Source organism: Grampus griseus, assembly GCF_964374135.1.
Source record: "Grampus griseus genome assembly, chromosome: 2".
In the NCBI taxonomy this organism is placed as follows: Eukaryota; Metazoa; Chordata; class Mammalia; order Artiodactyla; family Delphinidae; genus Grampus; species Grampus griseus.
In genome coordinates, this window is record NC_139018.1 from 97,271,279 (window position 1) to 97,299,240 (window position 27,962).

The 27,962-nt window shown below is 40.9% G+C and overlaps 1 long non-coding RNA gene across 1 annotated transcript; it reads right to left on the reverse strand.

Annotated features, from left to right (window-relative positions):
- Positions 1-4,686: 4,686 nt before the first annotated feature.
- Positions 4,687-27,947, reverse strand: LOC309818219. Its single transcript, XR_014296325.1, has 3 exons — positions 27,785-27,947; positions 9,317-9,408; positions 4,687-5,695 (listed from the first exon to the last, which is right to left on the reverse strand). It is a non-coding gene; the product is annotated as an uncharacterized lncRNA (long non-coding RNA).
- Between the last annotated feature and the right edge of the window lie 15 nt (positions 27,948-27,962).

Genomic DNA, 27,962 nt, shown 5'->3' on the forward strand with positions numbered 1-27,962 from the left:
AGGCAATGGAGGTTTATTGATGTGCTAAAATTACACCAACGGTAAACAGCACACTTTTTCTACTCTACCAGGTTGCAGTTCCCCTTATTCTCAGACACCTCCCAGTTTCTGAACATCTTAAACAACTTTGGGTAACCATTTGGCTCAACTGTCTGGTCCACATGCTTTCAAGATTCTGTTGCATATCTGGTCTCTGACTAGGTTTGTGCCTATGACAAGCCATAAACTTTTTTTAATTGAAAAAAAAATTCTTAAAATTCTACAGTGCTTTACTTTTCAAAAGTTTCACATATGTGATTTCATATAATTCAATAATAACCCCTTATTTTAATCCCCTACCCCTGTATTGCCCCCACCTTCCCTCTCCCCAAACTAGTGGTTACTAGCAAACCACTAGTTTGCTCTCTATATCTGTTAGTCTGCTTCTTTTTTGTTTTATTCACTAGTTTGTTGTATTTTTTAGATTCCACATATAAGTGATATCATACAGTATTTGTCTTTCTCTGTCTGACTTATTTCACTTAGCATAATGCCCTCCAAGTGCATCCATATTGTTGCAAATGGCAAAATTTTATTCTTTTTTATGGCCGAGTAGTATTCCATTGTATTTATATACCACATTCTCTTTACCCATTCATCTGTTGATGGACACTTAAGTTGCTTCCATATCTTGGCAATTGTAAATAACGCTGCTATGAATATTGGGGTGCATGTATCTTTTCAAATTAGTGCTTTGGTTTTTTTGGTTATATATCCAAGTGTGAAATTTCTAGGTCATATGGTAGTTCTATCTTTAGTTATTTGAGAAATCTCCATACTGTTTTCCACAGTGGCTGCACCAATTTACCTTCTCACCAACAATGTAGAAGGGTTCCTTTTCCTCCACATCTTTGCCAACATTTTTTTCTTTAATAAATTTATTTATTTTATTATTTATTTATTTAGGCTGTGTTGGGTCTTTTGTTGCTGTGCACGGGCTTTCTCTAGTTGCGGTGAGCGGGGGCTACTCTTTTTTGCAGTGCCCGGGCTTCTCATTGCCATGGCTTCTCTTGTTGCGGAGCATGGGCTCTAGGCACATGGGCTTTAGTAGCTGTGGCACACAGGCTCTAGAGCACAGGCTCAGTAGTTGTGGCGTACGGGCTTAGCTGCTCCACAGCATGTGGGATCTTCCCAGACCAGGGCTTGAACCCGTGTCCCCTGCATTGTCAGGTGGATTCTTAACCACTGCACCACCAGGGAAGCCCTTTGCCAACATTTTTTATTTGTGTTCTTCTTTGATAGCCATTCTGACAGATGTGAGGTGATATCTCATGGTGGTTTTGATTTGCATTTCCCTGATGATTAGCTATGTTGAACATCTTTTCATGTACCTGTTGGCCATCTGCATTTACTCTTTGGAAAAATGTCTATTCAGTTCTTCTGTCCATTTTTTAATCAGATTGTTTTTCAAACCATAAAATTAATTTTAAAAATTATTAAAATAGATGTGTGAGTTTATATTTTCTCTGGGTAATATTATAGGGAAAAATGGGTTTTGGGAGAAGAGGAAAGATTAAACTCTGGTTGTGTCAATCATTAGCTATGAGATCTAGCTCAAGTCTCCTACATTCTTTATACCACAGATCCTACACCTGTATGTGCTCCTGAAATTATGAGCATTTCCTCTCTGTAAACTGGGAATAATAACACTTGCCTATTTTAAGGATTAAATGAGATACTGTAGGGAAAGAGCTTAGCAAATAGTAAGTGCTAAAATTGCAATGATTGTTATTACAATTTGAATTATTACCATAGACCTAGAAGAATAATCTTTGAGACAGATCAACAACAGGATAAGCAAATAATCAGCAACCAGGAGGACCTAAAAGAAAATGTTCTATGCCTTCCTGTCAAAAAATGAACACTATGCTTGCGCAAGTATGCAAGTGTGCAAAGATGCATACACAAGATTTTCAACATTTCATTATTTCATTATTTGTAAATGCAGAACACAGAGTATCTTTGACTTTGACTGATTGGTCATGGTGTCTCAAGCACTGAATGAGATGAGCAGTCTACTTACTTTGTATAAGAGGAAACACTCTGGGTGTGGCAACCAAAATTCAGATTGAATCACCACAATAGAATGATTCAGCCCCACTAAGCCCTGTACTTGAGCCAGAGTGCAGACCCAGAGACCCTGGAATGGAGAGAAGTTTGGATCCCCTAGAGGAATAGCTTGCTGCACTGCCAAAATTGTATACTATAAAGCCCCTTCTGGACTTCTCTGTGGTAAAAGTTAATGGGACACTATGACAACTCACTAGAGGCAGGACTGCTAATGGCCGAGTCTCTTCAGAAATGAAGATTTAGGTCACTCCACCAGACAAGGAACACCTCTAGCCAAGGAACAACTCTAGCCAAGATGCTTGCCAAGAGCAAAGAAATATGGAATGGGTAATAGGAGAAGGTAGCTATAAATACTAAGTGTAACCATGTGATAAATTGCGGAAACAAAAAAAGTAATCATTATGAGCATTTCTACCATATTTTGATCTAAATATATTTGCATATATATTAGCCAATTTTGTCTTCCCCTTTCCCATTTCTCTGACATAAAATGTGTTAATCTCATCACAAGAAAAAAAAGTGTGACTATGCGAGGTGATGGATGTTGACTAAAGTTATTGTGGTGATCGTTTTGCAATATATACATATCTCGAGTTACCACGTTGTATACCTAGAACTAATACAACGTTATATGTGAATTATATCTCAGTAAAACTGGAAGAAAAAGATATGTAAATAGCAGTTAAACTTATAGCCCAGTATGTAAATTACAGGCCATCAAAAAGGGAGTGTTACTCAGAAGAAGAATGAACATCAGCCAAATATGAATAAAATGACTTTATATCATTTTTTTGTGGAGAAGGTTAGCGTTTTTTGTTTAGATGAAGAATAGTTACATCGTGTTAGGTCTAAGCAAGATTTTGCTATTGTCTTTATCCGGAAGTTCTGTGCAGGTAAAGAAATGTGTGTGGAAGCTGTGTGGACAAGGGGTGGACCGTGGTGACTTTATATTTTGTCTGCTTTGCTAAGTTGGAACTGTGTGTCCCAGAATTCTCTTTCCTGTATGATTTTCAGTTAGAGTTGGCCACAAGAGATATTTACATGAGATGTTGGAGGTGAAGGTAAGCAGCACCCTTTTACATGCTCTGAAGGTGGCTGTCCAGCACTGTGACAGCTCATGCATCCTGTTGCTGAGCTGCTGACTCGCCTTGTCAGCGTGGGGCAGCACTCAGGACCGCAGCTCCTCCAGCTCCCACCAGGTCTCTTCTCTCACCTTCCTGGGCAAGTGTAAGTTCAGCTTCATGAAGGAACATGCCAGCTTCTGCAGGTCACCCACCTCATCAAGACTAGAGTAACTGAGAGACGTTCACGCTTTCGAGTTTGCCCTTGCTGTCTCTTACTTCACATCCTGTTGTTTTTTATCCCATCTGCTATTCCAGCTGACCTGCTGCGAATTCTGCCCAACACCAGGGGCAACAACCTTACAGAGACTTCTTCACCATGTCTCACAATTGTGTTAAATCTAATCCCTGTTAAAGATCGTGTATTCATACCACTTAGAGCGGCTCTGCTTCTGTGATCAAATTCTGACTGAGGAATTAGGAATTTTCTTTTTGTTTAAGACGTGATCATCTTGATATTTGGCTTTCCATGACAGAAAATTTTAGTATGCTGACCCCAGACTTCCCACGGCCACACTTAGCTGAAAGTGAGTGGCTGTTCCCCGGGATGATGCAGGCACCGTGCAGCTTGCTGCAGGCCTCATCTGGCCCTCTTCTCTCATCTGTATTTCATGCCTGCTCCCCCAAAGCATTTGGGTTTGTGACTCTTAGACTGGAGGCATTCTTAAAAGGTCTGGTCTGATTTCTATTCACTGGACATGAAGCCTTTATGATTTCCTGACACAGACCAAACAACGTTTTCTGGTTGGCTGAGTGGCATGTAACAAAAGTTTCACTACCTCCTGAAAATACTTATTTATTCTTTATTAAATTTATTATACCATCCTCAGTACACATAGCATGACATTCACGTGTTACTGAATTTTATACATTTCAGTCAATAGCATGATAGGATGTATGCTTTTCACTAGCTTTGGAGTTGGAAGAGACTTGAGACAATACCCAGTTGAACTGTTATTCAAACCCAGGTCCCAAATTTTGTTCCACCATCATCCATGTTCCTCTGAGATTCCCTGGGCTTAGAGATGGGTCTGTGATCTCCACTCCATTCAACAAGAGAAGCTTCAAGTTACTTGTTTCACACTGAGTTTCTGCTTAACTCTCTTTTGCTATAAAATAGGGAACTTATCTCACCCTCTCATTTCACAGATGAGAAAATTCAGGGTTAAAGAGGCCCAAAGCTAACAGCTAGTTACTCAATGAAGTGCAATAAGATCTCAGGACTCCAGACTTCCATCCAAGGATTTGGCCTATACACCCACTGTCTCAACAGGCAATTATCTTGCTTGAACCAAGAGAAGTCAGATCATACCCCAGGACCAAACAGATGTAGGCAGACCGGCTTCATGACCAACCCAGAAGGGGCTGAACCTAGAATGCCACTGGTTCCCTCCCAGCTGTGCAGAGGAGACATAAAACCCTTATTATTAGTCCTTCGAAGTTTCCAAACCAGGACTTGAATGAATAAGAAACAGAGAAACATTCAGAAGTTATTTATTTCCCTATTTAACTGAGGCAGCTTGTTTTTTTTTTTTTTTCCTTAAAGAAGAGGCATCTTGTTCCCTTTAAATCCACTTAGACAAAAACTAGATGTTATTGACAGAAGGCCTGTGAGATGCATCTCAGGTTTTATATGGGGATTTTCATTTTGTCACATACAGTTTAAGCCACCAGCCTAATTTAATTACAATTAATGAATCACCATTTACCCTGAGGCAAAACCAAGTTTTCTTGCTGAAGAGGTGTTCAGTGCGTAGCATTCAAATTCATGACCTAGACCTCAAATTAACGGGCTGTCCATTAAGAATGGATGAGTGGCTTTGAAGACTGCATTTATCAGTTGTCGACAGTCGTCTCTTGCAGTCCCCAGCGGTCCCTCTGGAAGAGACAATCAGAATGGGAAGATACTACAAAGGGAACATCCAGGGCTACCTAGTGCCAAATGAGGTTTCATTAAAGCACCAGCTTTGCCCTTGTGGGGGTGGAGTCTATGAAGTGGTAGTCAGAAAGAAATCAGCCCGCTGAGAAATGGGATCCTTCCCACAGCAGGGGATGCTTCCATCCTGTGCCCAGCCCCTAAGGTCTTATGGTTTAAAAGAAAGCTAATGGAACCCAAATGGTTCAGTGAGGATTTGGTGAGTACCTACTATGTGCCTAAACCTCAAGATATTTAGATAACAATGCCAAGAATGGCAGTATGGTGTAAATATGAGGGATCCAGATCATCTTGCGCTGGGATAGGAAAGAGGTTCGTCTTGGAGTTGTCAGTCGTGCCATGTTTGCCAGGGTTGATTATTCAGCTCGTCTAATTGGCTGGCTTGGTGGCCCTTTCTTCCTTCCATTGCTCCGCTGTCCAAAGAGGTCACCATTCCATGAGAGAAAAAGGTCATTCTTAGAGGCTATAGTTGCTGTGCTTCCCTGCTATAACTCCGATGGTACAGGATTCAGAGACTGAGATGAGCTGGCTGTTGAGAAAAAGCAGAGAAGAGGTGTCTCAGGAGGTCAAAGACTGCCCGGGAAGGTGAGAGGCCTGAGGGTAGACGTTCCTGGCACTGACTTCAGGCTGTACGAAGGCAGTTGCAGTCAGACCCAAGGATGAGCAGGGCCTGCTCTGCCTGGAGGCATGGGACCCTGCTGGTGGTGAGCAGGAATGACTGCTGGTCAGCCTCCCCCACGTTCGCACTTCCCATCTGCAGCCTTTGCTGAGTGGATGCTATGGCCGTGGCTGCTTTGAGAGGAACACTGCTCTCCTTTTATCCCTGTTCGGTGCTTAGTGACTCCCTGCAGTTGTGTGCCCTTAAGGCCCCAGTTGTAGGTTCCACAATGGTCTTCTTCAGCTTTCCTCCTGACTCTGGGATCCCTGGCCTATTCCCATCTCTCCCAAGAAGCTCAAAGCTGAATTTCAACATATCCTTTTCCAATTTCTAACTCTGCTGCTTTCCTATAGTCACTCCCTGATTTGAGCAACTTCCCTTTTCAGGTAGGCAAACCACCCTGCTGCCTCTCTCTCAAATTCTCTGTGGAAGTCCTAACTAGCACATGAGGCTGAAAAGTGGGAATGATGAGCTATGTAGCTAGGAGGAAATGCTCTAACTCTGAGAAATGAAGTTTGTGAAGACTGAACTTGATCTCCTTCCTGATAGCCTCCTTGTTTCCTCTGAGCAGCATCTCTGTTTTCTCTTTCTTATAGCCCATGGCACATTATGAGCTGAGTCTGAATGTTCTATATGACACACAGTCGTTTGTTTAGAGGTGTCACAGAGCAGGGCCTGTGAGATCATATGGAAGCAAACCACCTGCTTCTTGTCCTCAAAGAACTGATCATCTTATTGAGGAAACATCATCATCATTGTCCCCAACACAACAACACATGCAAATGCTCATATTCACTTAAATAGCAAGACAAAAATGACAGGATACAAAAAATATCAAATGAGTGTTCTCAACCTTAAGTGTGGTATGAGTTGGGTGGAGGTAGAGTGTCTGGTTTGTATGGTCAGGACACACTTTATAAAAGTGATTTAAGCTCGTCCACAGAGAGTGTGAGAATTTGATAAGCTGCTTTCAAGTTTGCCATGATACTATAACATATTCTCCACTTATTTAATGTCTGTCTGGGTTGCTTCCTCAGCCAGACTGCAAGTCTTTGTGTGCAGGAGCACTGCCCCATGTTCCATCTGGGTCCTTCTCTCCTACGTCAGCCTCACAGTGAAAAACACAATGTTTTCTTGGACTGTATGCCAGAAACATGCACTGATTTGAATCAGACTAAGCACACCCTGAGACATTCCTGCTGGACTTGTCCACATAGGAGAGAACTTGAGGTCTGAGGCCAGCCTGAGTGAAAAGGATCTTCAGGCAGCAAAGGTCACCTAGACCAGTGGTCCCCAACCTTTTTAGCACCAGGAACTGGTTTTGTGGAAGGCAAATTTTTCCATGGAATGGGGGGGGGGCGATGCTTCAGGCGGTAATGCGAGCGATGGGCAGCAATGGGGAGCAGCAGATGAAGGTTCGCTCGCTAGCCTGCCACTCACCTCCTGCTGTTCAGCCTGGTTCCTAACAGGCTGTGGACCGGGACCAGTCCATGGCCCAGGGGTTGGGGACCCCTTACCTAGACCCTCGCAGGAACCGCATAGTTTCCTTTCTCTGAGCAACTGCGGCATACTCAGAAATTCTTCCTTCTAGCTTGTACCCTTCTAGTACACTTTAAATCCACTTAGACAAAAACTAGATGTTATTGACAGAAGGCCTGTGAGATGCATCTCAGGTTTTATATGGGGATTTTCATTTTGTCACATACAGTTTAAGCCACCAGAGTTTGTGCTAACACTTCTTATAATAATCATCTGATTACCCATTTTCTCAAGGTAAAATTGTCATGAAACAAGATTTATGGACTCTCACTTGCACAGACACCTTTTAAAACCTTGTACACAATAAATTTTAAACTCCTTTTCTTAAAGAGAGCCCTCCAATTGTATTAGCTTCAGCCCCCAGAAAATTTGGATCTGCCCATGCAATTTATCATTCATTAACTAAATGCTATTCTCATGGAAGTCTCACAACAGTCTACATAATTTGGACTTTATCAAGGGTCCCAGAGAGGTTAACTGAGTTGCTCAAGATCACACAGCAAGTTAATAAAGATATAACTTCTATAAATGAGTTTAGAGCAGAGATGAGATATTCTTATAAATTATCCAAGACTGAACATTGGAGTCTTTTCATTTCCTCTCCCAAACAGTGAAAATGAGAACATATCTCTGAGTAACATTATGTCTTTCCAAAGCTACCTTTTGCCTTTAACGTGAGAGGCCTGGGGTTGCCATCCTAGGCTGGCAGGACTCACGGAAGCAGACATTAAATGGAATTTGTGGTTGTGTTTTTGTGCTTAAAGTCTCCCACATTCTCCACTTCGAACTATAGCAGTAAAGGGATAGAAAATAGTGTTGGAGAAGGTGACCTTACTTAAAGACATATCTGGGGCATCCAAACTGTTTATAGTTTCTGAATTTCATTTTGTTTTCTGTCTTTTTCTTTCCTGCAGGGAAGTCACTCATGTTCCATAAAATGGTTCTTTCATACAGGAAGGAAGTGTGCCAACCTCTAGTCGTTCGTGAATGGTTACTCATGCACACATCACATATTCAGTAAGCATGTACTGTGATCCATGAATTATGCGAGGGGCTGGCCACAGCCTAGTCATGAGTGGTGCAGAGTCACAGGCTATCCAGGCAACTCTGTCTCTTTCTGCAAACCCTTAGTCCTCAGATCCCTTAAACTGAGGCCCCTCAGAGGGCCAGGAACTGGCAGACAGGGCCTGCATGAGGAGGCCATGTGGTTAAGGCCTCCAAATGTAGATTTCTGACCTTTTTTTAAGTGATATTTTAGAGATATCATAATAAGACTGAACAAAGATATTCATAATACATTTTGAAACATGTGTCCCATTTTAGACCACGCAACCTACTAGTCATGGACTTGAATGCTGCCTTTAACCACTATGATCTTTTGCTTCACTCTCTTCTGACACAGATAACAACAGAAATAATAATAATTAATTAATATGGCTATACTTCTTGAATACTATGTAGTTACTGCTGTACTAACCATTTATAAAAATTATCTTGTTTATTTCTACCAAACACTTGTGAAATAGGAACTATCGTTTGTCTCCATTTTATAGATGGGGAAACTGAGGCTTACAAAGAACTAGCCACTTATAAACTGTTTAGATAATGTTGAATATCTAAGGGACAGTCGCATTAAATCCACGTAACAATTTTCCTTTTCCAGATTCAAATTATAAAGCAAACAGGCCTATGTAAATAATATTCAGAGAAACAGTTTCACACCAGAAGCTTTCTCAGAGGCTGGTATCTTACAAATGAGAGCCCCTCTGTTTCTGGGGGCTTTTGTGTTATTTCCAATAATTATTTTTCATTTCTGTCTGCTGAGCAAGCCAATAATTGGTGACTTCTCATCTCACTTCCTTGGATGACAAATTACATTACTCTGAATTCCCCATCTCTTTCTAACTCTCTCCGAGGCTGGTGGTCGAAAACAACAAATGAAACTTTGATCACCTGTGTTCATGACAGGAAAACTGGGCTTCTGAGGACCCCTGCTTGCTGGTGACAAGCCCATGGCTTCTGGAGGTCCCAGCTCCCTGGGATTTCTGTGGGGACACAGAGCAGGCAGAAACAAACCTTGAAGGTGTGAGGCTGCATTTGTTTACTGTGGCTGCCATAACATAAACCGCCAAATTAGTTTTTGTGGCTTAACATAATAGAAATTTATTTTTGCACAGTTCTGGAAGTTGATTCTCTCATAGAAGTCCAAGAATAAGGTGTCGGCAGGGCTATGCTCCCTCTGGAGGCTTTATTGGAGAATCCTATCTTGCCTCTTCCTGCTTCTGGTGGCACCAGGTGTTCCTTGGCTATGACTGCATCACTCCAATCTCTGCCTGTCTTCACATGGACTTCTCTTCTGTCTCTTTTAAGGACATCATTGGATGTCCTTTTTATCATTGGATTTTTATCCTTTTTATCATTGGATTTAGAGGCCACCCAGGTAATCATCATCTCAAGATTATTAATGATGTCTGGAAAGACCTTTTCCCAAATAAGAGCACATTCACAGGTACTGGGGTAAGGACTTGGGGATCATCATTCAACCCACTACATTCAACCCAAAAGGTCTATGCAAAGTTCTCTCTGCAAGCTCCAGTTTTTAGCATAGGGGTGGCGAGAGGCTAATATATATCATTAAAGTTGCACAGATACCCTGCTTTTAAATAACTTGGCTGTTACTTCCCAGCTTCTATTTTAGCAACAATTATTGAACACCTCCTGTGCTAAGCACTGGGAGCTCAGAGCTAACTTGAACTGCAAGCCTATCCTCTGCTTCTCGGAATCCAGTCAGACAGACTGACAAGGGCACAAATACTTAGGATCCAATGTGGGTTGTTCTCTAAAAGAGGTGTGTACAAAAGGTTCATGTACTGTTTCCAGGGAACATGTAAGAAGGCAGGGCAGGCAGTCTATGTTCTCTTATAATCCAGGCACCTAAGTACTGGTGAGACTGAATGGTCAGGGATCCCACAGCCCAGATACGTTAGAACTAAGGCTTGAACCCAGAACTTCTGACACTTGCTCAGAGGCCACATGCTTCTGTTTTCAACTGAAAAAAAAAAAAAGAGTTTGTCCTCTCAGAAGGCAGATCCCTCATGTTCTTAGTGACTTTCCTTTGGATTTTAGAAACTTTTATTAGATCTGTAGAGCCACTGTGGGGGAAGGTTATATAGATGGGTGGTTATCTAACTTTTCTTTTCTTTTACTTCTTTAACTCTTCCTTTTCTTTTTTGAGTCAGGAAATGCACTGGATATGGAAACCCAGACTATCTCTTGATGTTTTCAAATAGCAATGAGGCAGAAGAGCAAGGTCTTAGGCCAAGAAATAGTATAAACTGTAATTTTACCGTAAACATGTTGCAAATTGACTTTCTTCTCAGCCTTTCCCTCTAGAAGAAGCTCTGTGAAGCCTTTGAGGTGAGCCTTGCTTCAGTCTGCTCCTCTGTCTGCTGTCTCTTATTTGCTCTATTCCTTCATTCAGAGGCTCCATTTGGGAGGAGGCATAGGGATAGACACACAGTGAATTAGCCATGAGTACATAGGGGGTCTTCAGGATTGCGCTCACCCAAGACAGTTCCATTCTGCTCAACAGATTTACTGAGCACCTACCAAGAGTCAGTAATTGTGCTTGGCAATGGGATACAAAGACAACTAAGGTAGAGGCTCTGCCTTTAAAGAGCTTATTGTTTGATGGACTCACAGGACAGAGACACTTGATGTGCAGAAGGAGCAAGTACACTGGAGAAAAACCCTCTGCCAACGTTCCTACCAGTAGGCCTAAGGGATAGATGGATAAGCCATGACAGGTAGATGGGCTGCAGATGGGTCATATTTGCAGTGAGACATGGAGACTGAGGGAGAGCACATTTCTATACTGCTTATAGAATAATGGGTTGGATTGAACCTGCATATGGCAAAGTTGGGGCCGGGTAATGGCAAAACAATCCCTGACTTCTAAATTCTTTACCAAGCCAGATGATATGGATCAATTTTGCTGCCTCAGAGAATTTTGACATTGAAAACAACCACCCACACCTCCTTTAATAGGAGAGTGTTACAAGAATAAAGGTAGATAATAAACTATTATCCACATTTATTATGCTGCTGATTAAGCTGGGTGAGTCTACTCCTCCAGGCTTGCTGCTTGGCATTTTCTGCCCTGAGACAAATGCCAAAGTGATCCTGTCATGGAGTTTCTCTTGGCCTTGGTCACTTCTTTCTGGGGGTACAGTCTGGTCAATGAGTTGTAGGGAAACTCTACTTTTTAAAAAATGCACATGATTATTTAGAAATTCCAAAAGGAGTTATCACTAAGATCAGTTCTAAGCTGCAGCTTCTTCCTTGTCAAAAGCTATTGTAGCTATTTTTCAGACCCCATAGATTGTGTCACAGAGAGAAGAGACTTTGCTCTTTGTTGTTCAAATACCAGAGAAAGCATTAAAAGTAGAAGATGTTTGTGAAGGGGAAAGGGATAGATGAAACATGCAAGGTGTCCTGGTTGGATAGGACTCCTCAGAAGCCCACTGAGGATATTACAGGGGCTCAGGACAGCATAAGCCCACCTACAGTTGTAGGGCCCTGAGATAGATGTAGACTTCTTCCTTACAACTAGGACTTCTCCTATCTGATTTTAATTTCTGCTGTAGTGCAAAACAGTTTCTTGAACATAGGATGCCCTTCTACTCAGTGGAGAATGAAGGTCAAATGTTGACATTTAACAGGCAGCCAGGAAAGAGACAGTATGTTGATCCTGGGATAAGTGACTGTTCTGAAGCTCTCTTATGCACTTCAAGTCCTCTTAGCCTTGCCTGTCTCTTGTGCCAGCTATTGCTGCAGACACAGTTCTCTGCAGGCTCCCACCAGCTTTGCACAAGTGTGCCCTGGGAGCATCATGCTGAGGCTTGTGCTGCACATGTTGTTCCTGCCCTGGCTCTGCTGTCTTGGGCCACAGGAGCTCACAGGGGCTCAATGAGATGGCCCAACCTATAACTCTCTGTCTTGTAGACTGTCAGAGACTGCAGGGGTTAATGGTGTTGGTGGAGGTTTTGAGAAGACCCAGGAATGAAGAGATAACCTTTCCACTAAGCTCTAGACTTATATATCCTAATTGATTTCTTATATAGCCTAATTGATTTCTCCATCAATTTCTCCACTTGGATATCCAGCAAATATTTCAAATTTTTTTAAAAATGGCCAAATAAAATTTTTAACTTTTCCTTTTAAGCCTATTCTTTGGTGAATTTTTTTATCTCCATAAATGTCACCACCATAAATATACTCACCTCCTCTGGTCAAAAACTTTAATTCATCTTTTGTCTTCACCCATTACGTCTCATTTATCTACAAGTCCTGTTGATTCCACCTGCAAAATACATCTCAAGTCTGCCCCAGGTTCTTCATTTTCACTGCAGCTACCCTTGTTCAAGACATCACCATCTCTCATTTGGATAACAGGAATAGCCTCTGGACACTGATCTCTCTGGTTCCCACTCTTGCTCCCCAACAGTGCTTTCTTTATACAGTAGCCAAAGGAATATTTTAAAACTATAAATCAAATCATGTCACACTTAAAATTGTTCCCCATCTGGAGCACTGAAAATACCAAATGCTGGAAAGGATGTGGATCAACAGAAACTCATTCGCTGTTAGTGGGAATGCAAAATGGTACAGCAAAAGACAGTCTGGCAGTTTCTTACAAAACTAAATATACTCTTATCATGTAATTCAGGAATCAAGCTCCTTGGTATTTACCCAAAGGAGTTGAAAGGTTATGTCTACACAAAAACCTGCATATGAATGCTTATAGCAGCCTTATTCATAATGGCCAAAACTTGGAAACAACCAAGATATTCTTCAGTAGGTGAATGGATAAATACAATGTAGTATGTCAATCCAATTAAATATAATTCAGTCTTAAAAAGGAATGAGCTATCAAACCATGAAAAGAGTGGAGGAAATCACTAAGTAAAAGAAGCCAATCTGAAAAGGCTATATACTGTATGATTACAACTATATGACATTCTGGAAGAGGCAAAACCATGGAGACAGTAAAAAGATCAGTGGGTATCAAGAGTTCAGGAAACTGAGGGAGAAAGGAAGGGATTAATAGGTGAAGCATGGGATTTTTAGGGTGGTGAAACTATTCTGAATGATACTGTAATGGTGGCCATTGTACATTTGTCCAAACTCATACAATGTACAACACCAAGAATGAACCCTAATGTAAACTGTGGACTCTTGCTGTCTGATCACACTGACCTTTAGTGTCTCCGGAGCACATGCTCATTTTTTACCTCAGGGCCTTTGCACATATTGTAACCTTCTGGTGGGGAACGTTCTGCCCCAGATAGTGCCTGATTGACTCCTTGTTGTTGCGCAGGTCTCTGCTTTTTGTCACCTCCTTAAAGAGGCTGTCCCTGATGACCATCCAAACTAGGATATCCCCTTATTCCTGCCCTGCCGCTGCTATTGGTTCACTATGTTTTGTTGTCTTCTTAGCATGCATTCCAATTCAAAAGTATCTTATTTATTCATGTTTGCTTCATCCCTGCCGTAAACCCTGGCATATCATGGAACCTCAATACGTATTTGTTGAACTTGTGGCATAGGAAATAACATAAAGTTTTAGATAAGATTTACCCTAAGGAATCATTCAGAAAATTGCACAAGTACTTATTTTATTTATGTCTCTATCTCTGTCACATCAAATGGCTCTGATCCATAACATCATGGTGAGGGAAGAGACCAAATTAGTATCATTCATTCAAAATATAGCCCAGTATCCAGCATTGTGCTTGGTGCACAGTAAGTGCTCGGTAATTATCTGATGAAAGAGTAGATAAATGAATAAATAAATGAAGGAAAAACACACAAAATAATAACATCTATTTTCACCTATGATTTCACTAAAGTTAGTTTTTTATGTCATATAAAAGGATGACAACTCAGTTGCATTTTTCAACATTTGACTTAACAGAGATACACTCAGAAATTTTATAATTAATAGATAGACCATTTCCTCTCCTTTGTACCCTCAGTCCAATCAGTCACCACTTCTGGTAGCTTCTACCTCCTGGATATCCCTGTGCACTGCTCTTGACTCCCATAATCTCTACCTTTGCTTAAGCCTTAGGGCTTCTTGCCTGGGTGATTGGTCTCCCTGCTGCCAGTCTTTTTGCTCTCTGATCCCTCCTCTCACAGCTGCACAGAAACACCTTTCCAAATCACAAATCTGATCGTGTCACTCTCCTGATTAAAACACTTCTAGGATGTGTTAGCTTCATCCTTAGCTTCTAGGATGAGGCTCAAACTTCTCCATCTCCCGTTAGCCCCATCTTCTGTCATACCTCCAGTCACAGTGACCTTTAGTTCCCCAAACAGCACACAGGTTCACGCCTCTGTGTGACATTGCTTTGGTTTCCTCAGTGTAGAATTCCTTTCCTTCCCTGCCCATTCTTCCAAACTCTCCATTCAAACTTCTTCCCACAAGTCCTCCCCAGTGTTCCCTGATCTCCCCACCCCTGTCTTACTGAGATCCCCACTTCTGTCACACACACTGTCTTACATACAGCAACTTACTCGCTAAGTGGTCTTGTGCAAGTGACTTAATTGCTCCCTCTCTGCCTCAGTTTCTTTATCTGTAAACCGGGAATAATAAAAAGGGCATTGTGAATGACATGTAAAGTGTTTTTTAAAAAAAGACTGGACTTTATATATGTAGCACTTTTCATATTGTATATAATTATAAATTTACATTGCCCTCTTCTTCTCTGGAGTCACCCTTTCTACTCCCTGCCTACCAAAACAAATGAGCTTCAAGTTTCTGTATCCTGGTGGTTAGGGTCTTCTCTCGGCCCAGGGAGAATAAATACAGGTTTGCTTTGCAAAGTCTTAGCTTATAGAGGAAATAAGTAAAGCTAGATTTTTCAGGAGAGATAGACAGTATCCCTAAGACAAGGGATGTCATGTGTCTGTAAAGGAGTTGGAGGGGGGGCTTTGTCTCATTCCCACCTCGAGGAGGTTGGATGGGGAATGGTGCTGGCTACCTGGCCACCAAGCTGTGGGTGGGAACCATGGTGAAAGAGCCGCTGGCCCACTATTGATGCTACGTGAATAGAGTTGCTAACTTGTCTTAGTGATGTGACCCAAGACCAGCGGTCATTCTCCCAGGGGGCAATACTATAACTGCCTCAAATTCTTGTATAACCCTAAGGAGGTGAAGGGATCTCCCTAACATGACTGAAATTTAAAACATCACAAATCTTTGAATAAATGTTCAGAGCCATACTTGATTTCATTTAGAACATATAAAGCTTAATTGAAGTCATTTTTTTCACCTGAGTTATCTGGAACAAATTTATACTCCTCCCATTTATGTGCAGTGTAACTCTCTGTATGTGCATGTGTGTATTTGTTAGTCTGTATGTCATAGTATATGTGATATGAGAAGAAATGGCAGGTATTAAGAGTTGCAATATTTATCAAATAAAAATACCAGATGTACATTTACATTTAAATTCCATATACATATGAATAATTTTTTAGAATAAGAATATCATGCAATATTTGGGATGTACTTATATAAAAATTTATTCATTGTTTATCTGAGTTCAAACATAGCTGGGTTCCTGTATTTCATTTGGCAACCCTAGCAGGTATGTGTGTCTATGTGTGCATGTGTATATATGTGTGTGTGCATGTGCATGCATGCAGCTGCATGTATGGGGGCTGGGAGACTCTGCTTGCAGTATTAGATTAGAAACTTAATTTACTTTTTCTCTTGTTTAACATGGCTAAAAATTAAAGACCTTATAGAAACATACACAGGGAACAGTGCCTGACATAGTACAATAACTGAATGTTTTCAGATTCCCTGAGCTCTCTTAAAGCATACTGAGCCAAGTCAAGCATATAAAAACTTATTTGGCCAACTTCTGTGTCCCATCTCCTTCCCATTTTTTTCTCCTTCTCAATGGGGTCACCTTTACTTTGATTCACAATTTCACGAGGACAACAGCACTTAACAATGGTATCTGTTATTTTGTATTATCAAGCATAGATAGATGCATCTAGAAAAAATGAAGCTCATGCAAGGACAACAAGTGTAAGTCAAAACTGCTCCACATAAACCGGTCAACCCAGTCTTACCAGGACTTCAGTTTTAAGAACTTCCCTGCATCTGCTTACGTTCCTGACCTTTTCAGGTTGGGTGTCATTATCCCTGACATAACCCATAGAAAGACAGCTTTGCTGGATTCAAAGGTGCATTTCAATAAAAGGAATAGCCTGTCTCTCTGGATAACTATGATACTCAAGTCAGCTTATATAGAGGAGTCCATTCCCATAATCTAGGGCTATTGTTCAAATTCCTCCTCCTCCTGGGCAGTTTGGTAGCATTCTGGGGATGGTATCTGTAGTGTGTCCCAACTTTTCCAGCTTAAATAGCTCAGTCCCCACAGCTGGCCCTACCAGTTGCTTCTGCAGTAGGACAATGCTTGGACCTGGGCATTTAGCAAGGTTTCTTCCACAGACTTGGGCTGATCACTGCTTCATTGATCTGTCTCATCCCTGCATTATTCTTTCTCTTGACTACCATGCTACTGGAAGAATATTAAAATATCCATGGATTAATTAGTCCTGCCCTCATAAGCCAATCATTGAATGATTTCAACTGCATATTTGCAAAAGCTAGCGGTCTCTTTGACTTGAATCTCTGTGTTAGGGCCTCTTGTTGTGGTCATAATCCCTCTAGGTTTATGCCGTTGCTACTTCAAAGGGCCAATCATCTTGGATGATTCCACAGTAAAGACTTAAAGTTTGTCTGCAAGGCCAGATGGAAAGAGCTCTTTTACAGCTGACTTGGTTTTATCAGCCACAATAACAGCCAGTCAATGAGCTATCTATGGACTCATGCATGGATGATCCAATTCAGTTGTTAAGGTGCCTGAAATAACATCATCTCATTGATTGCTTCACCATTAATGACAATCAGCTCTTATGATGCCCCAAAATAGCTATTAGATTGGGAACTTTTCAATAGAGTCATAATCATGGCAGGTACGTAGATATGGCCCAGATGGGTCCCACGGAATGCTTCCTTACCTTAATTCCAAAAGATGAGCTTTCCTGATTGTGATTATAATAAGGGAATGCATTGTGTGTGAAGGGCTGGGGAGATGGAGGGTGTCAGCCACTTTAGGATGAACAATCCTTTTCTCAGTGAGCACAGGTGAGGTTCTTCCTTTGGTCAGTGATCACAGCCAAGGGGACTCTCACTATTTCTAATTTTCATAATTACCATAAACTTATAGTAGTCACTTCATTTCTCACAGAGACCTACTTGTTCTCTCAAATCCAGATAAACTGGCAATGGCAGCTGAAATAATCCATAATTTTAACAACTGTATTGAATCAACCACAAAGGAGCTGAGTCAATGAAAAGTGATTGCCCACAATCTGCTCTTTTTTTCCCATTTTGTTTCAAATGGAAGCAAACATGTATATATATTGTTTGTATTTATCTGATTTATGATCATTTGTTTCTTGTTTGAATAGAAATGAGCAAGTCTGGTCCATTTACTCATTCAGGAAAAGAAAGTGTTTTACACTCAGAGGTCCAAAATGTACTTCATATTATTTTTAGAAGTGGGTAGAAAATAAATTACACGTTTTTTAAGAATAAAAGGAGTTTCAAACCCTGAAATTACATTGAAACATTAAATTTATAGAAAAATATAGGAGAACGTATCCAAAAAGCCATTTTGTATGAGAAAAGAAAATCTTTGTATAATGAGTGCAGAATAAGTACAGAAAGCATGAAAATGGAAACATACAAAGTAAAAACATTTAAAAGCATTGAAGTGCAAATACATAAATTATTTTTCCACTTGGAAAACAAAAACTAATGTATTATATTGGTTACATATATATCTATAGATAGATAGATACACACACATATATATATATACATATATATATATATATTCAGGCAAAAATATGATTTTCCAATTTGGGCCTTTTGGTTATAGGGAAATTTGATCAGATTCTGGAGGGTGAAGAAACAGAAGCAAAGGAGCTAAATTCTCCCATAGGTAGTTTGTAGTTAGTCTCTCCTGTTAAAGGACATATCCCTGATAAATGCAGGCTCAGAGCTACTTTTTACTATTCCTGGTAGGCTCTGTGCATTTCTCTTGACTCTCCACTTCTCAGTGTACCTACTGAGTTAAACTTGACTACAGAAATCAACTTCATATACTTGAAGAAATGATAATATTTTATTTTACCATAGATGTCACAAATGTTGGTACTGTCATCAGATAACATTCTCATAGGGGGAAAACTGCTTTGTTTGACCAGACAACAAATTTTCTTTTGAAAATTCAAAGTATATTAAGGAGCAACTGGTATTTATAGTCTTCGGATTATAGAATATTTTTCTTTTAACTAAAAGAAGGACTCCACTGTGCTCTGAAATTGCAAAAACCAACAGGCTCTGGGACAGTTTATGCTGTCCAGAGGAATACTTGTTAAAGGAATACTTGAGCTGCAAGGTGAGTGGTCCTCATGCAGAACAAGCCACACCTCAGAGGCTCGATTCAAGACGGACTTGTTCCAGTAGCTATGCTTTTGCTTCAACTAACATCCCAAATCCTCTATTCTTGTTCTTTCTTTCCATTCAGCACTAACTTTGTTACTCACTGGCTGTATGATCCTGGGGGGAGGAATTTATTTCCTCTGGGACTTAGTTTTTGCATCTGGAAAACAAGGATTTGAGGCTTGCTCAGTGGTTCACAACCATTCATTTTGATGGCATCACCTTAATGGATACTGTTCATATGGGTACTCACCTTGGTGACCCCAGATGTAACAAAGCTCAGGGTACTACAACAATTTGTCAGTTGCTCTGTGATGGTGAACCAATGTGTTGTTGGCTGTGGAAAAGGTAAGGTGTCAGCTGCAACAACCATTTTTTTCCCATTTCACTGTGCAAATGACTAAGAATGAAGTTCCTATAGGTATATCATAGAATGATCTCTAATTTAAATAAAATTTTTAAGGAAATAATGTCCAACTTTCGTACTCTATCTTACTTAACAAACTACTTCTCACATTCCTCCCAACTCTTTAGAAGACATTAGTGTTTGGTGATTTTATAAAGAGGAAATATGGTGCAGTATCTCAGCAATGAGGTTAATAAATTGCTGTTACAACAAATAAGGGATCTCACAAACATAGTACTGAGAAGGATAAACCAGGTACAAAAGATAAATATGGCATGATTCCTTCTACATAGAGTTAAAAACAGACAAAGTTAGACAGAGACATTGGACTAGTAGTTAGTTATGTTAATGAAGAGTTATGACTGGAGAGGCAGGAGGTAGTTTCTGGAGTTCTGGGAAAGTTCTATTTCTTTATCTGGGTAGGGGTATGTGTTTGCTTTGTGAAGATTCATCACACTCTAGACTTAAGATTTGAGCACTTTCCACATAGATATATTTAGTTAAAATGATTCCGTAAATAAAAGGTACACAGGGCTAGATATCCTAAAAGGGAAAGACAGCAGAGAAAAATAACATTATCTGTTGAGTGTTTACCATGTGCCAGGCACTGGTGAAATATTTGTGGATACATTATCTCATTTAATTCTCATGACACTATTCAAATGCTATTATCCCCAGTTTACTGATGAGAAAACCACAGTACAGTAAGTTCCCTACATACAAACCTGCAAGTTGTGAACTTTCAAAGATGCAAACGTGCGTTCACATGTCTAATCACATGTCCGTTCACATGTCTGGCGTACATTGTCACGTGCGTGCATCCTCTACAAATGGTTGTGCTTTTGTGTACTTTACTGTACAGTACTCTTGCTGTGCAACACAAGGAGCTTACTAATGAAGACCTGATGGAGTTGGAGGCCCAGAGAAAGGACAGAGAGAGACAAGAGGAAGAAGAAGTAACTGAAGAACCCAAGAGATTCACGACACGGGAAATGGCAAGGGGATTTTCTTTATTTGAGGTGGCACCGTTAGTTTTTGAGGCACAGGACCTGAATGTAGAACAGTATACAAAGGTTGCAGAAGCCCTTCAGAATTCAATCCAGTGCTACCGTGTTATCTATGACACGAAAAAAAGAACTACTACCCAGACATCACTGAATCGTTTTATCAAGAGGGTAGGTAGAAATGAGTCCAGCAAGAAACCAGAACCTGTGCCGTCAACGTCAGGCATGAGTGAAATTGCACCTTGCCCTCTGTCTCCTATTGCTGACGATCCTTCAGCTCTACCATCTCCCACCTCTTCTCCCTCCTCCAGTCAGTAACTCTTCTTGCCTGTTCACTTGATGCCAGCGCCTGTATGCCAGCTGTTGTACTGTACTACTGTACTTTTCAAGGTACTGTACTGTAAGATTAAAAATATTTTCCTTATTTTTTCGTGTTTGTTTTTTATGTATTATTTGTGTGAAAAGTATTATAAACCTATTACAGTACAGTATTATATAGCCAATTGTGTTAGCTGGGTACCTAGGCTAATTTTGTTGGACTTAAGAACAAATTGGACTTAACGAACACGCTCTCGGAATGTAACTCGTTCGTATGTAGGGGACTTACTGTACAGAGAGATAAATTAATACGTCCAAGGTCCATGCAGATAGAGACAGGTGACAAACCTCAGACTTTTGGATGCAGGGCGATTGCTCTGACCACCGCAGTGCAGGAAACGATGCACTCATTGTGTCATGGGCCCCAGTGTGTGTGTTGGCGAGGGAGGTCATTTACTGTCCTGGAACCTCAGTTTCCTCCACTGCCTCTTTTAGCTCCCACATTCTAGCTTCATCTTGATTTGCTAACAGATTCACTTGTCTCTCCACTTCCCCTTTTGACCTTGGTCACCTCCCTCAAAAAAACCCTCCAGTTACAGTCCAGTGATTTATTAGCATACAAATAGAACTTTAGCCTAAAAGTACAACTGCAGAATCATTTTTTTCCCTTTGTAGGCCTATGGAGTGCTGCATATGTAGGGATTGCCTGAATGTGTTCTGCTGGAATGTTGTTATCATTTAACACAATTCTGTCAACCTTTTTTTTTTTTTAACATCTTTATTAGAGTATAATTGCTTTTCAATGGTGTGTTAGTTTCTGCTTTATAACAAAGTGAATCAGTTATACATATACATATGTTCCCATATCTCTTCCCTCTTGTGTCTCCCTCCCTCCCACCCTCCCTATCCCACCCCTCTAGGTGGTCACAAACCACCTAGCTCATCTCCCTGTGCTATGCGGCTGCTTCCCACTAGCTATCTATTTTACGTTTGGTAGTATATATATGTCCATGCCACTCTCTCACTTTGTCACAGCTTACCCTTCCCCCTCCCCATATCCTCAAGTCTGTGCTCTAGTAGGTCTGTGTCTTTATTCCCGTCTTACCCCTAGGTTCTTCATTACCTTTTTTTTTTTTTTCTTAGATTCCATATATATGTGTTAGCATACGGTATTTGTTTTTCTCTTTCTGACTTACTTCACTCTGTATGACAGACTCTAGGTCCATCCACCTCACTACCAATCAATCAATTTCGTTTCTTTGTATGGCTGAGTAATACTCCATTGTATATATGTGCCACATCTTCTTTATCCATTCATCTGTTGGTGGACACTTAGGTTGCTTCCATGTCCTGGCTATTGTAAATAGAGCTGCAATGAACATTTTGGTACATGACTCTTTTTGAATTATGGTTTTCTCAGGGTATATGCCCAGTAGTAGGATTGCTGGGACGTATGGTAGTTTTATTTGTAGTTTTTTAAGGAACCTCCATACTGTTCTCCATAGTGGCTGTATCAATTTACATTCCCACCAATAGTGCAAGAGTGTTCCCTTTTCTCCACACCCTCTCCAGCATTTATTGTTTGTAGATTTTTTGATGATGGCCATTCTGACCGGTGTGAGATGATACCTCATTGTAGTTTTGATTTGCATTTCTCTAATGATTAATGATGTTGAGCATTCTTTCATGTGTTTGTTGGCAATCTGTATGTCTTCTTTGGAGAAATGTCTATTTAGGTCTTCTGCCCATTTTTGGATTGGGTTGTTTGTTTTTTTGTTATTGAGCTGCATGAGCTGCTTGTAAATTTTGGAGATTAATCCTTTGTCAGTTGCTTCATTTGCAAATATTTTCTCCCATTCTGAGGGTTGTCTTTTGGTTTTGTTTATGGTTTCCTTTGCTGTGCAAAGGCTTTTAAGTTTCATTAGGTCCCATTTGTTTATTTTTGTTTTTATTTCCATTTCTCTAGGAGGTGGGTCAAAAAGGATCTTGCTGTGATTTATGTCATAGAGCCTTCTGCCTATGTTTTCCTCTAAGAGTTTGTGTCTGGCCTTACATTTAGGTCTTTAATCCATTTTGAGTTTATTTTTGTGTATGGTGTTAGGGAGTGTTCTAATTTCATACTTTTACATGTACCTGTCCAGTTTCCCCAGCACCGCTTTGCTGCGTTCTTGCCACCACCCAAACAGGGGCTGGGTTCCCTAAACAAGGCGCTGCTGGGCTGCATCCTGTTCATTAGATAATGCCTTTTGAGGAATGCATCCCAGCACTTGAGGCAGCTCCCAGCAGAACAACCTGCCATTTGTGATGCCTTCTTCAGGTTAAACATTTTAGATTAATCAATAAGTAAATGGCAAATAAATGGCATGAGCCCTGTGTCCAATATAAATGAGATCAAGGGAAGAAGCAGAAAAGGGCAGTTTCGGCATTGTCCAATACGCCTTGAGCAGCGCTCCCTTCAGCTCTGTCTACTTGAGGTGAAACATCCAGATGAAAAGTGAACAATGCAGTGCATCATCCAGATGTTTTAGAGCATCAGGGTGTCTGGCGTCCTTTACCTTAACACACTGACTTCATTTTGAGATGCCAAAGGTGCTATTGTTCTGAATCTCTGTCACCCAGAAGAAAGGTCGTGACTCTGGTGAGACATTCTCCTTCCTACAATATAAATCTAACCAGCTAGCCTGGGGAATAGAGGGACGAAAATTCGAGGCCAGCACAGAAGCATCTTAGCTTTGAGAATTTGCCAAACACTGCCAAATACACGTTTCATAAGGAGTTCCCTTCATTTCTCCCAATTCCTTCTGCTAATTTACCTCAGTTACACTTTTCAGATGTGTATAACATATTTTTGAGGAAAAATATGTCATAGCCAAAAGAGCTGACCTTCGTGCATTTTCAGACTCTGTGCTGTGTCCCTGACAAATGAGACACCAAGGCCTTTCCATATTCTGTTTGGGGGTCTATTGGCTGAGGAATCCTTGTTCATCCCACCTGCCTGGCATCTAGGATCATGATGAATTGTGTCCAACTCTAGCCTCAGATTGTTTTTTAACATTTAATTTAGTTTCTTCCTGTGCTTGGGTGAACATGGCCATGTTATGGATTTCTGCTCTAATGTACACCAGCAGGCTGGAAGAACAAGCCTCAGCAAGCTGTGGAAATTAGAGAGGCTGGATCAATAGGCAAGGTCACGACCCCCCGGCTCCGATTCTGTACACTGTCCTGAAATTCTCTCCCTTGAAAATCCTCCTGCTGCTTCTAATGTGAAGCCATGTGTATTCCCAGAGAGGAATTCATGTAAACAGCCTACCCCAGCCTCTCACATCTCAGGGATCACAAACACTGAAAAATTTGTGTAAACAACAGTCTAGGAATATAAACATCTGGGCATTCGCTTTATGTGCCGTTTGTTAACTCCATTGTCCAAAGACCCTTTCAGAGGGAGCACAAATAGATGAGGACAAAGAGAAAGCAGACCTGCCAATTCTGGAGCAAACCTCTAAGAAATTATCTTTTATCATACACCTACCTCAAACAAAAGGCACAATCTTCCGTGCCTATGCCTTGACATTTTTATAGAACACAGAATGGTAAAAAATCAAACTGATTTAAACTCTCAGGAATATCCCTGGTCTCAGTGAAATATAGATTGAGGAGAAAATACTTGAAAATATTTTAAAAGGTAACAGATGCCAATAATACTGCAAATTTAGATCTTGTCAATATAAAGAACCTGCCTTTTCAAATACAAAGCAATATTCCTAAAAGACTAGTTTTCCATCTGGAGATTTAGAAGTTTATGTTGTTCAGACTTATAATTTTCCTGGATGGAAATAACTAATGCATCAAAACTTCAAACCTGCAAAAGCAAACCTGCTACTGGTAATTTATCATATTCACTAATCACTGGTTCCAAAATGACCTGACATCAGAATGATCAATTTAAGGGAAAAAAAATCTTAAAGGTCTGTCTTTTGAGGAGAAGGTTAAGGGTGTGAAAAAAAAATGGGAGAAGAAGGGAGGTTCAGGTCGGGAAGAAGAAAATGCAGTCCCAAGAGCCCCTTTTCCTCTGTAATGTGGGTGCCACTTTCACTTTGTAACTCTGAAGCTGCATAGCCCAGAGAAGGGGGATCTCTTTTATTTGGAGAGTAAATTCAGTATGTGATAAGGCACATCCTTATCTAAACCCCTATGCAGGAACAACAGCAGAAGCACTTTCTGTACAGCCCAGTAATTCTATAGTGTTTGGTAGTTTTGCTTCAGAATTTAGAAAAAGGTTTGTATTCAGAAGAGGTATCCTTCTGTTTCATTTTTGAGAAACCACTTAGTCAGTCTCCTGTCTTTCTATTATATCAGAGATCTTAGACAAAATAACATCACACTTTAAATGTTCGGATGGAAAATTAGTTTATTGAGATATTGCTTTGTACTTGAGAATGTATATCCTTGCTGCCAAAGGATATTATTTGCAAGAACTTGAGAAAATTAGGAGGTTTTCTTTGCAGCACAAGGATTAAATGCAAAACGGAGTGAATTTGCATTTTGCTAGCACTTGATTTTAAAGGGGAAATATACACATATATCTTACTTTCTATGGAAGTGCTAAAAGAATCACATTTGTTCCTATCCTATAGGAATAGCCTCAATTAAAGATCTATATATGAACGGGGATTGGGTGACGATTGGTGAAGGAGTGATTTAGAAGACACAAAAAGGCAAGAGATGAGGATTTACTACTACTGCTACTATGTTTTCTACTCCATTTCTAAGTGGAGGCTTTCAGTTTAAAAATAAAGTTCAAGTTTGATGACAACGGCAGGTCACAAAGAGTATTTTGGATGAATAAGTGGCAATGTAGAATAATAAAGTCTATAGCAGGATCCAGACTAAACTCAAAAGTATCTTCTCTTAGGCGAAATATTTACCATGTCAGTTTTTCAGATGATGCACCTAAGATCTTGAGACATTTAGATGTCTGGTCCAAAGTCTTCCAGTGAGGGGTACAGAATAGACTAGAATTTTGTGTTTCTGCTTCTTGATATAGGGCTTAACCTTCATATAAGGCTGTGTCCCATTTCAGGGATCTACAGGATTCTACCCCCTAACGCACATTTAGAACTCTACCACAATAAAGAGTTCTGTCCCAATACAGGGCTCGATTCATAATATAGGGCTATACCCTCCTGTACAGGGATTTGCCTCTGTTCTGGCAATTTAACACTGTGTAACAATTTACCCCTAAAATCAGTGGCTCAAAACATAAACAGGATTTATTTGTTCATGAATCTATGATTCAGACAAAGCTTAATGTATATAGCTTGACTGTGTCTCACGTGGCATCTTCTGGGGCATATTGTATCATCTGGAGCTTCTTCAATCAAACTGGCTGTTGGCCGCAGCCTCAGTTCCTTTCCATACGTCCTTTCCACCTGGGCTAATTTGGGCTTTCTCACAGCATGATGGCAGGCCTTGTCAGAGTGGAGCGGGCAGGCGTCACCCAAAGATCTAGCCTTGGAAGCCACATAGCATCCCTTCTGCCTTAAGCTATTAGTTGAAGCAAACAGAAGCCCCTGCCCAAATCCGAGAGAAGAGAACACAGACCTCACTTCTCAGTGGGAGGAGCCTCAATATCACATTGTAAGGTGAGCAAATGGAATGGGTGATATTGTTGCTTGTAGGAAAATACAGTCTGTCACAATCTGCCTTCTGGCCACAACAATTCAAATCCCACACATGCAAAATTTTCTCATGCCCTCTCTCTGAGCCCCCAAATCTCAACCTATTAAGGCCTCAGCTTTAAGTCCAGGATCTCTTTGTCTAAATTAGGTCCTGATGAGCAGGAGGCTTTTCCAGTGTGGTTACTCACTCTGCTCCTAGAGCACTGGTCCTCTTGATATTAAGCCCTGTGAAGTTATGAAGAGGCATAACTCTGCGTGGAAGGATAGCTCATTTCTGCTCCACTTGGCCTCAAATAGGGTGGCTCTAAGGCTGGGGACTGGAATCATCTGAAGTGTCATTCACTCACATGCCCAATAAGTGGATATTGGCAGGAGGCCCTCAGTTTCTCTCCAGATGAGCCTTTCCATGTGGTTTCTTTGCGTGGTGAGCTTGGGCTTCCTCACGGCCTGATGGCTGGCTTTCCCAGAGCAAACATCCCAGAGTGAGCTAGCTGGAAGCTATCATCTTTTTGTGAGCTGGCCTCAGAAGTCACGGAGCATCACTCTGCTGCACTCTATTGGTTGGAGCAGCCTCAAGTTCTGTCCAGATTCAAGTGGAAGAGCCCTAGGCTCCAGTCTCAGTGGGAGAAGCCTCAAAATTACATTGTAAGAAGAGCAGGGGGGATGGGAGGCATCATTGTCATTTAGGGAAATGCAGTCTGCTGAAATGGGCTGCCTTGCAGATCAGTGAACTCCTTTTCACTGGGGCCATTCACACTGAGACTGAATGACCAGCAGCCAGCAGTGATGTAGAGGGGATTCTGTTATGGGTAGAAGGTTTGACTATATGACCTCTGATGTCTCTTCCAAATCTCAAATTATATGACGCTGTGAAAAAGTCAATTGAACCCAGGTAATTTAAAGATCTCAGGGAATGGAATTGTATAGCCCTGTGACATAAGAAAAGGGACAGGGGAAATGGATGTATAGATAAATAGAACGGGCCAAGAATGCAGTTCTAAGACAGTCTGTGTCCAAATATTAGGACCGTGTCTACTAAAAAGAACAAAATGCCATGACCTCAGCCAGAGTGCAGGGGGATACTGTCCAGGCTGGTGAGGAAGGTGGCAGCTCATCCAGGAGTTTACATTAAGGACTAAAACCAGAATGAACCTGAAAGCACGCAGAGAAAAGGAATGTACCTTCTGCTGGTCTGGAAGGCAGACACATGCAAAAAGTTGTGAGCCTTTAGATCAATAAGAGTTAAATGTGATTGTGTGTGTGAAACGACTTTATAAACTGTAAAGTGATGTATCAATTTGTTTATTGTGTTTGGGACTTTCATTCATACAGCAGAGACTTTTGTATCATTCATACAGCAGAGACTTTTGTAAACAAAGCTGAACCCTCTCTTGCTCTCTATCCCACACATGGATTGCTTACCTTCGGTCAGATCATCTTTCCATGAAGTGGTTTGTCTGTGTGCTTCCTGTGAGATCCTTTCTTAATATTCTCAGTCAATCAATCAGTTTGGTTAAAATATTGGCTCCTAACCAATGGCAGGGGTTGTGTCAGTGGGCACAGCCTCAGAGGATATTGCTCTGGGTCTGCGTGTTGTCTC